The sequence below is a fragment of the Scomber japonicus genome, chromosome 17, assembly GCF_027409825.1.
Source record: "Scomber japonicus isolate fScoJap1 chromosome 17, fScoJap1.pri, whole genome shotgun sequence".
Taxonomy (NCBI): domain Eukaryota; kingdom Metazoa; phylum Chordata; class Actinopteri; order Scombriformes; family Scombridae; genus Scomber; species Scomber japonicus.
In genome coordinates, this window is record NC_070594.1 from 9,308,714 (window position 1) to 9,324,149 (window position 15,436).

At 37.6% G+C, this 15,436-nt stretch overlaps 1 protein-coding gene across 1 annotated transcript in view; it reads right to left on the minus strand.

Moving 5' to 3' along the window:
- The window catches only part of myo6a (myosin VIa), a 161,390-nt gene extending 149,306 nt beyond the window's left edge, over positions 1–12,084 (minus strand). Inside the window, exon 1 of the mRNA XM_053336497.1 lies at positions 12,015–12,084. The gene's annotated coding sequence lies outside the window, so the exon portion shown is untranslated. The remainder of the gene's footprint in view (positions 1–12,014) is intronic.
- Between the last annotated feature and the right edge of the window lie 3,352 nt (positions 12,085–15,436).

Consider the following 15,436-nt stretch of genomic DNA (forward strand, 5'->3'; position numbering starts at 1 on the left):
GGAGAGTAGTTCTGTGTAAAGCAGACGTCACTGAGCATGTGCAGGAATGCTGCTCTGTTTACTGCTTAATGAGCTAGTTGTGCTGCATATCACAACCTCTTGACTCTGTACTGAAGTTCTTTGAGAAATGAACAATGTAAAAACAAACTAACGTGACCAAACTCTTCATAATAAAAAGGAACATGTCAAACAGTGCAGCTTTGTGACTCAACAGTTTATAGGCAACAACAGAGGAATAAGATAAGTCAGGCTTTGGATACACAAACAATACTTGAGCTCTGCACATGAGATTCATTGACTCATTCTTTAAAGTCATTTCCACAGATGAACTTGTGCTTGTAAAGTTGTTTTATATCAAAAAAATGAATGAAAGACAGTAGATATGATACTTTAGGGTGTTGAAATAGCATGACAGGTGAGAATAACTCCACTTTTAGCTCTTTAAATGCAACAGAACACGAATGTGACCTTTTATCTTATTTCAACAAACGGACGCCTTGGCTTGTGATCAGACTAACACTGAGATAAGTTTTTCATTCAGGAGTTTTAATGGTTTTAGCTTTGTGGTTATTTATAAAAACTTCCTTGTTATCTGACGTGAAATGTTACCCGGCTACCTTTGAATTTAGTGATTCATCGGCTGCTTGTCACACCCACAGCAAAAAAGACTCGCCACAGCAGGGTGTGTTCGATGCTGGTGATTCCTTTCACTGAAGCAGACAGGAATCTGACCCACCCAACACACACTGATGCAAGTATGCACAGGATTAAACCATTAAAACTATTTAGAAAGACACATGCATTAGCAATCTATGTATACTTGAGTGTTTTTTTTTAATAGTTATTATTCACGATCATTTCATTTCCAGTGAAGTCAGCTGTTAAAAATGTAATGTCACTGTTGTAAACTTAATGGTCTTAAGTATAATCATCTTTGTTATAAATGATAAACACATCATGAGCTGTACTGTAGAGGTGCAAGGTTGTTAACAAACAGCACCAACAGGAAAAGAGCAAGGCCTGCACACCCGCCCATAAAACATTTCGACTTCATGAAGGTACACCTTTTATTGAAATGATGTCTATTTGAATAATAGACAATTTTTCCATAAATTAGAAAGGTAATAAGTCTACTGAGGTCATAATGTGCGTCCACTCTAGGCAAAATATTCAAAACACCTCTCAATAGAATGCACTGTAGTATAAATCTTTAAATGTTGTGTTTTATCCTATCAACTCACATATTCAAGTTTTTTTTTAATCACATATGACAAAGAAAAGTATCAAATCCTCACATTTAAGAAGCTGATTTCTGCCATTTTTGCTCAATAAATGAAACGATTATTTGAAAATAGCTGCAGATTAACTTCCTGATGATTGACTAATTAACTGATGGATTAATTGTCACAGTTCTACAATCAAGTTGAAATAAACAGAAGAAACTCTTTTTTCCCACCTTAACTTTTACAAAACACACATACTGTACAGTAAGAAGACAGCAGGTGTGATCCGACATATAAAAAAACGAAATAATAAATCAAGTTGCTTCATCACCAGTTACAGGATTGTTAAGTAGGTAAAAAGGACGTTTATATTGTCACTAAAGGTGTAATTCAGTTCCTCCGACCTCCTACTACCACACAGGGCTTCTTTATTCTTTTATTTTTTTGATGATTTCAGCAAATTCCTGGACTTTCTGAAGTGCTGATCTTTTATAAAACTCCCCGTAAAACAGTTTAAAGATTGACAAGAGTCATCCTTCTCAAGGCGAAGTCTAACACCAATAAAAAAGTGTCATAAGCTGTTAAAAAGTTGTACATTAGACAAAAGAAGTCTTAAATCCTCATCCTCTGCAGCGTATTAAAAAAAAAAAAAAAAAAAAAACTCTGAATACGGAAACTAAGCCGAGATTCTCTTCTCATCTCTCTCCGTCAGATAATCCCTGACAGTCTGCAGGCAGGAAGGCAGACAGGACGGAGGGAAGGGGGGAGGGGGGTAACTAGGAGGTCAAACAATGACACAAAGGTCAATTTACAGATCTGAGTAAACGCTTAAACTTAAACAGGTGGATAGATTTCCCTTGAGGGGTTCTAATCTCACCTACAGAAAGAAAGTCAAGAACAAAACCTGGATGGAAACTGGTTCTCTGTGGTGGATTCAGACCTTTATTTAGATGTATTGTTGTTTAGATGTTCAAATTCTCGAGATGACTTACTTCTATGTTTTTTTTCTGACCAGTAAAATCTTGTGGTAATGCAAAATCCGACTCTCACAAACAAAACACGGAGTCAGGGTGGCTAGCTGAGCAAAAACAAAAAGTCATCGGAGATCACGATTTAAATCCCATCTCCTTACCTTTCCTTTAAACCATGACCACAATCTTAAAATCTTACAAGATAAGGCTGATGATTGTCTATACATTTCTTATTGTCAACAAACATTATAAAATGTACAAAAAACATTCAATCTGATCTCTGTGGAAATGGCTTTAAAGGGATCAGGCTGGTGATTTTCTATATTTTTCTATTTCACATGAAAAGCCAAACCAACACAGAACTAATCTACTTAGGAGTATTATGTGTGTATCCAAAGCCTGATATTATCTTATACGTCTATGCCACACTTGAAGGAGATCCTATAACAGCCGGTATGAACAGGAGGAACTCTTTCAGTGCTCATATAGACACCTGACTTTTGTTTTAAGACACATTTGAAAAAGCTTTTCTTCCTGTCTTAGCTGATGATATTCCCCCGAATCTTCGTCTCACATGTAGCTTCCTCACGGTAGCTTATCTACAAGGGCTGACAGACAGGGACATTATGCAGACGCCCCCCCCCCCAAAAGAAAGACAGGAAGTGTCCCGCTCAGCGTTGGCTCCACAGAGACACCGAGACACCAGACAGACACAGAGGACAAAGAGGATCAAAGGAAGCAGAGCTGCATCAAAGTTATTTAGCCAAGGGCACCCTGGGAAAATACACACACACATACACACACACACACACTGTTTCTGTGTTTGTGTGCAGCAAAGAAAATGAACCTGAAAACTGGTTTTTCCACTGCGTGTCCAGTGTGGAGGGCTTGCAGCTGAATCTCATAACAAGCAGTGTTGGTGGAGATCCAGAGGAGAGCAGGCTGTGCACTTATAACAGCTAAATATAACAAACCCAGAGAAACAAAAGACACAAACAAAAAGATCTGTGTGGAGGACAAAAAATAAGACTGCTGTGATATACTGTGGATGTGGCAGCTCTAATATTAGCTATGCTCAGAGGAAATATTTCATTAAAAGTCAAAATCTGCACACAAATCATCATCTACTCTACTGTAATGAACATTTATGTGGGATTCAACACCCACGAGTCGAGTAATTAGAGACAAATGATACAATTTGTGATTACACAGCAGACAATTAAAGGGATCACACACTTTAAATTAACACTGTGAACTGACTGTGTAACCTACAAGTGGACCAAAAAGTGAAAAATCCAAATCATGGGGAGTAAAAACTAACAGAAATGTTCAAAGTTATAGGAGAATTTCAGTGTGAAAGCTGTTCAGTCATGTTCGTATTTAGCTGTGACTCACCCTGTTAATATAAGCCAAAACATCTGCACACATCAAACACCCATACAGGTCTGTTTAGACTCGATTGGGTCACCAGCGATAGATGAATATCTATGTATATATGGGTATATATGTATATTGGGGCCTTTTAAAACTGCATTAATCAATATTTTTGGCCACATGGGGGGAATAAAAACCCCTCAGACACACTATCGACTTTTACATTTATTTTTGGCATATATAAACAATGAGCTGTCTATTTATACATCCAGCAGACATGTTTATTCCATTATAGTTATGTTTGTGTCTAAAATGATTTGGCCTCCACCAACCCCCGAGTGTTTATCAGCCTGAAAGCCACAACTATGAACTTAAACCCATTTAGTTTTCAGTAGAAACAAGTAGTGAACACAACACTGACATATCATCACCTTTTAAGTGGATATGTTGGAAATATCTGTTTATTTCCACATCTAGCAGTTACAGAGAAACATTATCAATATAATCTGACTGATTATGTCAATAATTACTTGTGGGGTTCCTCAGGGTTCTAGTCTTGGTCCTTTATTGTTTGATATTATCTTTTTTTGTCCACTAAGAACATGTCTTCTGTCCTATTATCCATATCCAGCAGTTACGGAGCAACATTATCATTCATTTGGAGTCATGTTTCTGTCCACATGGTGACTGTAAATCCAATATTCACTCTCTTTTTGCTCTATTTTTTTTTATCTCTACCAACTCCTGAGAGAAATATTTGGCTCTTTAGCTGCTAAATGCTCCACTGTGTTCACCAGCTAGTCTACAGCTAACTGTGTCTGTTTGCTGTTTGGTGCTGAGCAGGTAGTATACAGTGGCTTTTCCTCTGAAAAAAGCTGGCTGCTAAGGCTACAAATTACGCTATAAGAGTGCTAAGTGTGAACCAAAACAATAGAGTTGCAGACAGACAGCGAAACAATGAGCTGAAACTCAATATAACGCTCACAATAAAGCCAAAGCAGAGCTGCAGAGTCACTGATGATTCTCTGTAGCTTCATCTCTACGAGTCACTTAAAAAACATGACACACAGACACCTCAGACAGCGGGGTTATGAAAAATATCAATTATAGCAGCTTTAAAGAGGATAAAAAGATCTGTATAAATGTAGAGCTGTGTTATAATTGTTAGCCCTTCACTTCATACACATTGTCATTGGATGTATTGTGAATATAAAAATATTAATTACCGCAGATTTAAAAAAAGACTTTAAAGTATCACTTGATTAATACTTTAAGTACAGAAACATCTGTAAAACACTAGTTGCAGCTCTAGTTTGTACTCTACATTTACAGGTATTTAATTGTCAGTATTATCCAAGATCACCACCTTCCTAAGACAGATGTTAAACATTTACACGAAAGCAGCAGTTGAAAGTACAAAGTAAGGAGCCGAAACAAGTATTCCTGTGTCATTTGAATATTTAAAGGAAGTGCTAAAGAGAGCTGGATTAAAACGGGTCAAAGTCCTCTTGGAGTAAGGCCACGGAAACTAATGAGCAGTGTGTTGAACCAGAGTGAGGCAACACTATTTCTCAAGCAGGAATACTATACTGTTTTTACTTTTTCACTCTTTGTGCGGCTTGCAGACGAATATGCTGCTTCTTCATGCTTGTGTCAACAGGAGTAATCTCTCTGAGCTAACAGCTGGGAGCAAAAAAAAGGAGGGACTGTCCCCGTCTATTTAATCTAAAACATATTTAGACGAGCAAAAAAGTCAAGAGCAGTTACACGCTTCAAAGCCCATATCAAGTCAAACCAGGCCTCCACCCAAAAAATATTACCCAGGATTCATCACATGTGACACCAGAGTGAAGGGTTTCTGAGTCTAACTCCGTACCAGGAGGCCTTGAGTTTCAAAGGTCACTAACACGTGATCCTGCCGGGATCAGCGGACGAACAGCTCTCCTCTCTCACCGTTGCCACGGTTACAGCCCTCGCCACCATAATGGTGGGTTGGGTTCATTTGCATGCTGACGGGATGTGACACGGTGATTCACTCACAGCAGAGCAGCAGAGGCAAAGAAAGACGAGGAAAAGTGTGCATGAAAGTACAGGTCTGCAGCTGAAGATTAAAAAAAAAAATGTGGTGATTAAAAAGGCAGACAAAGCAAGTGAAGTGAAGTGCTGCTAAAAATAAACACAACGTCTCAGATTAAAAATAGTTTCACCTCCAAATGAAGCCAAATACATTCATAGTTTCTGATCAGACTGATAAAAAAGTTCAGACCTGACAGAATACAGGAATATTTACTACTATGGTAGCTGGCAAATTTCTGTTTGTAGACACAGCTGATTTGACCTTTCCACTTCTTTCCACCACCTGCTTTAGATGCTGAAGCTTAAAATCGACTCTTAGACTCACTGTGGGTCTCAGAGGAATTCAGAGTGAGCTTCGTGTCTAGACGATTAGCTTGAAATATTTGCACGACTGAGATCACTGTGTTGCTTTGTCATACATTTGGGGCAGGAAAGTCTGACAGCTTGATGAGACTCTGATCTAAATTTGGATGGAAACCTGGCTCAGTTGCTTTAAAGTCTGGCGTAAAATAGATGGCGATAGGTGATGTCTACATCAAAAGGCAAAAAAAACAGTGCCAACAAAAATGTCACTAAGTCAATAATCTGGGGCATCGCAAGCAATTAGACCCATCCCCTGGACTGAGGATCAAGACTCTCCAGTTCTCTCTCTCAACCAAACAAACTGTGACCTTATACTGTGAGCTCCTTTTCTCTTTTTCAGCAGCTCAGTACGATCCCTCAGTAAAGATCAGGACCACAGAGAGAGACTGTCACTGAGCAGCAGACAAACTTATCAGCACCACATGAAAGCAAGCAGCATTTAGCAGACAGGTGACCCAGAGGTAAAAGTTCAATCTTCAGTAAAGAGGCACAGCGTGTCCTGATTAGGTGTCATTGAGCAGACACTGAGAGTCTAAACTGCTCACGTACTATGAGTGTCATCTGAATGTGATTAGAGAGTCATGCAAAATATTAAGTTTGCCTAAAAAAGCTAAGCAGAAGTTACCAAACTAAAACTGGAAAAGCTTTGTTAAAGTGTGTTTAAAGTGTGTTTTTTCTATGGTAACAAAAAGGTGGAAAAGTCTCTGCACACCTGATAATGAGACAGGTGCATCAGAAGAAGCACGACTTGAATAAAAGTGAGAATTTTGTTTTGATATCCTGATGAAGGTCGAACAGGACAAAACAACAGAAACAAGTGTGCAAGTTTTTCTCCAAATGGTTAAAAAATAAATAAATTTAAAACTCAAACATCAATCACACATGAGAATATTTACAGCCACATCTGGCTCATTACATCTGTACTCACTATATAAACACTATGTGACAGATAATAGTGAATAAAATACTGTATGTAGTTTTAAAAAAACATGTATAGAAATGAATTATCTTAAAACTACATACCACTAACTAATATAGTAGTAGTAGTAGTAGTAGTAGTAGTGGTGGTGGTGGTTGTAGTAGTAGTAGTAGTAGTAATTCATATACAGTAAATAACAGATGTAGTAAATAAAAAAGGAGAAAAATAAATGGGCAAAAATACTGAAAAAATAAACATAATGGAGGAAAAAAAAAGCAATCAAATCTGTGTCCATTTGATGACGTTAGAATCAGTTTGTCATATTTTCTCATCATATCTAAAGTTTACATCTTCTTTAGTGACTTATCTGATCAGCCTGAGGTGAGCTGTCACAACTGATAAAAGTTTTTCATGTGGAGTGGTTTTAATGTGCATAAAATGGTCTTGGATAGTTTGCATACTATATATATATATATATATATATATATATATATATATATCCAAATGATACAGGATGAAGAGGAGCAAGCTAATGCTGCAATCTTCAAGCTTCAATCAGTTGTATTCCTTTGTGGGCTGAGAAAAACTGTCAAGTAATTCAGTTTTAAAACCATTAGAGCTGCAGCAATTAGTTAATCGACAAAGAACTAATCTGATGCAGAAAGCCTTAATTTGAAGAAGAATTGGCTGCTTTTCATTGTCTTAAATTATGATAAATTAAGCATTTGAGGATTTAAGACTTCACTTTAAGCTCTTATTTCACTAGCATTTGTCTTTGATTCCTCAAGTTTTATCCACCAAACATCTAATCAATTCAATGAGAAAAGTAACCCACAATGAATATAATGCACTACTCTTTTTAAAGGGTTTAATAATGTCAACTTAAACGCCTCATCTCTGTGAGAAATATACATCGGTTTGTCATTCAGAGGGAGAAGGTTATCCGACCCAAGTGCAGGAAATGACCCCCAAAATGTGAAGTTTTTATGGGTACGAAGAGACAGATGTTGACATCCGATAGCCAGCAGTTACCGAGGCTTCAGACACTTAGCAGAAGTTAAGATGGTGTGAATGGAAATGTAAATTTGGGGCTGATGAGTATGTTTTCTGACTCATAACCCTAACCCTCAGTTTTGTTTTCATGCTCTCTAGCCTCCAAAATCGGTAACGTGACATTTCTTCACTTCACAAGTAATCCGGTAGCGTGCACGTGAACTAAAACCCAACAACAAAGTCTGCTCTTTTTCAGGATGTTTCGGGTCCCTCAGAGACCAGGAAACTCCCCAGTCGAGGCCTTCGGGGTGCTCGCAGACGGTGCGTGTAAGTCGACACTCTTCATCGCCGTCGACAACAAGAGGCTGTGGTCTGCTCAGGGTGGCATGACTAATTCAGCTCACATTCCCCTAATTACAAAAGGCTCATGAGGGGAGTCCGCTCCACCTCCATTAACAAACCTCTACCATCTCCACCACCAGAAACAGGATCCGTATGAGCCCTCCTGCTCCATCATCACGACTCGAGAAGAGAGTCGATGCTCCATTCTGCTGCGAGGTGGTCGGCGTTCACAACCTCTGAGCTGACACTCGCTTAAAATGTCTTAATTTACCAGCAAATTAAACCGTCTGGGGTTGATTTCAAAGAATGAATCAAAGACTTTGTAAAACCAGATTAAAGCCTTTTATATCCTGAATGGTTTTAGGCTAAATTTTTGTTTTATAAGCATGGGACGACTCACATATTTAGCTCATTTCTTTCCTCCAAATGCAGAAGAAGAAACACATTTTTTTTAAAAGGCCTTTACATGCATGAAACCTGCACCACCTGCAAAGCTGTCATTCAGGTTATGACCTACAGAAATGCAGTCATAAACTGTAAAGTTCACAGTTACACTAAACCATGTCTCAGTTCTTCTAAATCACAGCTGGAGACTTTTCTGTTTGCTGCTGCTTTTTATTAAATCCAAGTTTTTTAGGATTAATATCTTTGTAATATCTTGTATCTTCATAATGTCTTATTCTATTTAAGCTTAAATATATTTCCTTATTTTACACTTTTAATTGTATTTAAATGTATTTTTTACTTTGCCATGTGTTGCTTTTATATCCTGTCTTGGGGCATGTTATGGTTTATGTAAAGCACTTGTGGAAATATGCTATTCAAATATATTTGCCTTGCCTTGCCTATATGTACTATTGGCTAATGTAGCCGCTATCGTGTGTTAGTTTTAATTCAGGATGATCTCCAAGCTTTTATTGTTAAAACTAGGTGGAAACAATTAGAGAGTATTTTAAAAAGCTGCATTTCAGAATCAATCTACAGTCTTGGTCTTGGTATCTTAAGGGTTAGGTTTAGGGCTTTTGACCAAAAATAATAATAGGTCGATCGTCACAATGTATGTATTTTACACATTGTGCAAAAACAAAAACTCTAATGAATCAAATCGAAATATCATTTCACCAAATTCTGACACGAGTTTGAACTATGGACCAACAGGAAACCATCTGCACACTATTAAGTAGAGTATAAAACGAGATGCGACATGATCTGTCAACAGCAATTTCATCTTACTTGACGCAAATCAAGATTCAGATTTGACAAATTATTTGACATCCGACTAAAATAATACATTTTGAGCACTGTTCAGTCATGTGGAGCATATGCAATCACTGCATGCTCATAGTTTATAGTAACTTTATTCCACTCTAGTTATCACCAGATCCAACAAATGTGTAAAACTGATTTAAAAATACAAACTAGACAAAATGCGTAACATCTGTACTACATAAGGCATAAGGATTTCTTAAAGTTGCAGTTTTGTGACATTGTTATTGCTCTCCGTCATGTTCCTGATGCATTCAAGTGTGAAATACACCGGCAAGGAGTTAATCACATTCCTTTTACCACACTAACATCGAGAAAACACTTCCAGGATATTCCAACAATTCCTTAACTAACAATTTCACTCTTTCCTTCTCCCACCTGCAGCTGTTTCCTCCTCAGAGTTACTACAGCAGGAAAATACAATAGAGCAGCGGCTTGAATGCAGAAACATATGCCTTACTGGCAGAGTGGCAGTAATGTATTTACACTTTGAGTAACAGGAGATGCCTTAAAAAAGCAGTTAAGATTGACTATATGAAGGTATTCAACCGCTTTGTAGAGCATTAATCTATACTTTTCTGAATCTCCAGCTCACACATGCATACAAGGATAATTTAAATTGGATAAAGATGCGTATAAACAGCTTATCCTGAATACGACATTTGGACATGAGCCTTTGGCCCAGATGCCAAGTGTACTTCTGCAGCCAAAGAAACAAACACTCTCAAACTTCTTTACTTAATTACTCTTAACTTTCACATCCAAATTCGAAGCTTGAATTTCATTGCGGGGAAGCAAAAAGGAGCTTCCCAAGTCAAGCTCAATATCATCCAACTAATCCAATAATCAGGCAACCATTCGGAGATCATTTCCTGAAGAGGACTTTGATCCATGAAGTTCCTGGTGAACCCTGAAGTCAGGAAGGGCAGCTCGGTTCCAATAAGCACTGTTTCCTGTTGTGACATAATGTAACTATATTCAGTCATAAACGGATGATACCGTGAAAAGGGAGCAAAGGCCAAACTGTCTTTAAAAAAATCAGGAGATCTTGCAGTTTGAGAGGCCTTCACCCAATCCAATACATGCTAGGAAGAGACAAAGAGTAAAATAAAGGTCTAGGATGGAGTATTACAGTAATATTATTGTGATAATTTAGGATATAATGAAAAAAATTACATGTGGGATCATTCTTAGAGAGGCTTCAGCAGGATAACATGACTTTAATAGTGATTTTGAAAGCAGCCTCAGTTTAAAAAACAAGCTCAGGACAAACACAATAAGCACTGAGAGCTCTTATATAATCGTGCAACACAGATAAAAAAGCAGCACAGCCACTGACTCAGCTGATTCCCTGCATCCAGACTTTTCTGAAGATGCCATTTATCATCACTCAATCATTAATAATAAAACCCACAAAAGCCAAACCCACCCTCTGATTTTTTTTTCTTATGCAAAGCATGCCCATTGATTCTTCTTCCCAGGCTCAGCAGCAGCAGTCCTGTGTGTCTCTCTCTGTGTCTCTCTGTGTGTGTGTAGGCCGCAGCCGTGCTCATATTGTGAGATCTGACATATTGGTGGTGGTGCTGCTGCTGCTGCTGTACAACAACAACACAGCCTCCCATCATGTCATGTACGCACCACTGAATAGATACTCCTCGCAGCTGCCAGCCTGTGTGTCCCTTTTGAACTCACTCTAATGTAATGAGGCTTGTGCTAAATGCGCGTCCAGATATATGAGCCCCCTCGTTTTGCTCTAAGCAGTCTAGACACCAAATCTGACGCCGAGCACCCGTTCAGAAAAATCGAGACTTTGGAAACGCCTCGCTCATCAGCCCACATGAATAAGCTGTGAACAATGAAGTAATATGTATTTTAATACAAAATAAGCTTATCTTCAATTCGGCTTGTATAATTATCCTCAAAACATCGCTATATGCAATGAATCCAACTTTTTAATATTGTTTGCCGGTCATTTCTACTGCGCTCTTTCACCAGAATGCACCCTTTAATGGCAATGGCAGCGCCCTTGATTGTAGTATAAAAACTTGAAGCTATACTAAAATACATGAAGGCAAAGTGGATTTTATACATGCCGAATTTTACATTAGCTTCATACATACTCAAAACATATTGGATTGTATGTGTTTCAATATATGCTTTCAAAGAAAATTAAAGAAAACTTTAAATTCGCAGTTATTTGAAGGAAGTCTGGCGTCAACTCCTGCAGGAGTCCCATAACAAACCTAAGCACGATTTACGTTGTAAAAACATTAAATAATCTCACATATGAGTGCAGGAAATATTTAAATATGGTGTCAGAGTATATTTGTGTAAGAGCTCTCAGCTATGCATTGATGGTTTTCCTCCTGGGAAAGCCACAAAGTGTGTTGACAGCCTCCCCTGCGCTGCTAGCTAATATCACCGTCTCACGTCTCATTGCGATCATTTCTCTCCCGGTGCATGCACACAGCGGCCGGTGGTGCTTACCTCGTTTTTGTGTGTCTTAAACTCCAGACACTCCGGTGCTTGTCTTTATTGTTTATAATTGTGATTTTTCTTTAAACTAAAAAAAAAAAAAAAAAATCCCAGCTATGGAAAAGAAAGCTGCACGTCCCAACCAATCAACCAAGCACAGCACACAGCACAGTAGCCTCGCCGGGTCTCCAGATGATCGGTGTACTCTCCGGCAGCCTGGGCCACACTCTCCCCGCCCTGCAGCCTCCGACTCCCGCAGCAATCCTGGGAAACTGGCCCCGTGACGTCACGAGGTGGGTAAATAGTGGCCCAATAGTGGAGTGATGATCCTACCTACAGGGGGCGCTGTGTAGTTTAACTATGGATTCATTGATAGTGCCTAATAGTGAAGTGATCCTACCTGCTGGGGGCGCTGTGTAGTTTGACTGTGCATTGGTTGGACAACAGAAGAAGGGGGGTATCGAGATGGGAGATAGTTTTTTACCTTACAATGATATATATTGTCATTCAAATAAATAATTTCCAAAGTATGATGAAAATATGCAACATAATCATACATATTATTATATTTTTATTTTCACTTTGACCCTTAAACAGACAATGTGCATCAGGAGATTCATACATTTTGTGTATACCTTTATAGGGGGCAACGTTTCTTGGTGGAGATACAACTCATAAAATCCAAAATATACACAAAAGAAAATTGATGCAAATGGATATATGCTTTCTATATTTGCTATCCACTTCCTGCTGCAATAATGTAAATTTCCCCACTATGGGACTAATAAAGGAATATCTTATCTTATCTTATCTTATCTTATCTTATCTTAGAATTGCTAATTATGGTCTTAAAGGAACAATTCACCCAACAATTACATTTTTAATCAATCATGTTGCCAGTGTGTTTTTGAGTAAAAGTTGCAATGAAAAAAATAATAATAAAACAAATGAGTGGTTCAATAAAATAAAATCCAGCAACTGAAAGTAATGATAATAAATCTGAAAAAAATACCCAAAACTTAAAGGGACGGTTCTGTTCATGTATTTATTCATTTGTTTATTTGAATCATTTCAAGTTCAAGTTCAGGTTTATTTATTTATTTAAACCACATCTATTACATACATACAGGAAAATGAAATTGTGTTTCTTGGGACCAAAGTGTAAGAGAAAATAGGATAAATAACTAATCATACCTCAAGAACAATTAAAAGACAATAAGGCAGCAGCAGTTAAAAAAGACCAGTGCTAAATAAAATAAAAACATTTATCACTTGTAGAATATATTTTAATGTTGTTTGATTTGTATTTAATTCTGTGAGTGTTTATATTTTACACTTTGTAAACAACACTTGTTGATTTGAGTGGAAATGTCATGTAATTTCTTTGATTTTACAGAAGAAGAAATTGGACATTGAACCATGACGACATTTCCTAGAAGTGGTTATTTCAGTTTTGTTTTTTTTTTAACTTTTATTTATTATTCAGGGAAGAACCTCTGTTGCATCACACTGGAAGCTGCCCAGTACAACCACAGTCTGAGCAGGTGGGGTTGGAGATCTTGGAACTTCAGCAGGCAGTGGTAAAGGAGTTTTCCATTTTACCCCACCCAGATTTATCCTGCTGGTTGAACCAACAATGTTTCAGTCACAAGCTCCCCTCTCCCCTTATACCTAATAAATTAATAATGAATGGATGATTATTCGATTTGAGCTTTTCTTCTTTTTTTCTTTCCTCTTTGTTCCCTTTTTTAATAGGTACAAAATTCCAAAATCTCCCTCCAGTAAGAAAGGAAATTATTCAACAGGTAAAATAAAGTGTTTGAATTTCCTCTTTTTACTGTCTGCTTCATAAACTCTGCTGACTGTCTGTTGGCTTATGTGTCACTGAGCAGTAATACCTTCAGGGAGGCTGGGATTAACTGGGATAATGTTAAAGACGACAACAATGGTGCTAATCTCTGTCTGCTGCGCTCACTGCCGGTTATTGTTGGTACGAGTGTGTAATTTATCACTATTTATTGATATGTTGATGATGAATCTGTTATCATGTCAAAAAGAGAGTAAGATTTTGGTACCTCTCAAGGTGGCATAATCTTTCACAATAGGAAGATTTGTGTCCATTTAAAAAGCCACATTATCCAAAATATATCCTGCTTGTGACTAATTATCTCCAGCTACTATGACTTGCTTTGGATGCAGCTTTATTTGCATAAATTCAGTCTTTAAATCTCTAATTGATGCATTTGATAAATGTTTCAAACCAAATTCTTTAACAACTACTTTTTTGTGGAAAAACATGAAATGCTTCCTGGTCTACAAACGTCTACGATGCTGCTTATTAGCCCGTCATCTTATTCTAATTAAGTGGAAGAATCCAAAACTCACTTTTTTTCATTTAAAATCTAATTGCCATTGAGGAAATCTGATCATTTTATAGTAACATATAGAGGCCTTTTATTTATGTTGGTGTGATAACACTGTTTAGTGACAGTTTAATCAGCTCATCCCACTCATTCAATGCCAGTTCATATCTTTATGTATATGCTCAGTTTGAGGAACTTTATTTATGTTTTACTATTATATACATTTCAAAAGGTACAATTAACACCACCTCCTCGTTACTTTTAATACATTTTCTTTCACAGGTATTCATTTTGTTGCTGAGTGCAGATCGTTGGTGGTCAATCTATGAACATCCCAGAAAATTCACTCAATCAAAAACACTTATTTTCTTGTTTTAATGAGAAAACACTTGAGAAAAAGAAGAGTATATAGCATTGTAAAAAAAAAAAGAAAGTATTATTTCCATTTTATCTGGTGTGACTCTCAGACTAGCACTGAGATAACTATCTTGGAATAACGTGTGAACAATATAATTTATTTAAGTAAACATGTCACCAGTCATCACCTCAAGCAGTTAATTTATATTTTAAGGATCCATTATGAAGAAGGTCATAAGTGGGATGACAAAACACGATTTAAGAGTCATGAATGTTTCAGTGTTCGGTAACACAACACTGGATGAGTCGTCTGTCACTTAACACCCGGCTGAAAGCTGAGAGCGGCATTTCATAACACACCAAACCTGAGACAGCAGGACACACATCTGCCTCATCTGTCTAAACATACACAGAGCATTCAAACAGCATGTTGGTCCATGTTGGTTCTATTTATATTTCAGTCGTGTCTGAATGCTGGTTTCATGCTGGTTTCCACAGAGATGAAGTATGTCCTGCTGACATAAGGGTCTCCATCACATCTGCTGATCATATTTGTGAGTTTATATTTGTGTCTGAGGAATCAATGTCAATGTAAACGGCAAACAGAGGTGGTTAAAGGATTATTCTGTATTTTTCTTATCCCATGAAAACTCCAAAATGAGCACTGTGTTAGATTATCTCTCAATACTTCCTGTCTCTTAGCTCCGAGCCCAT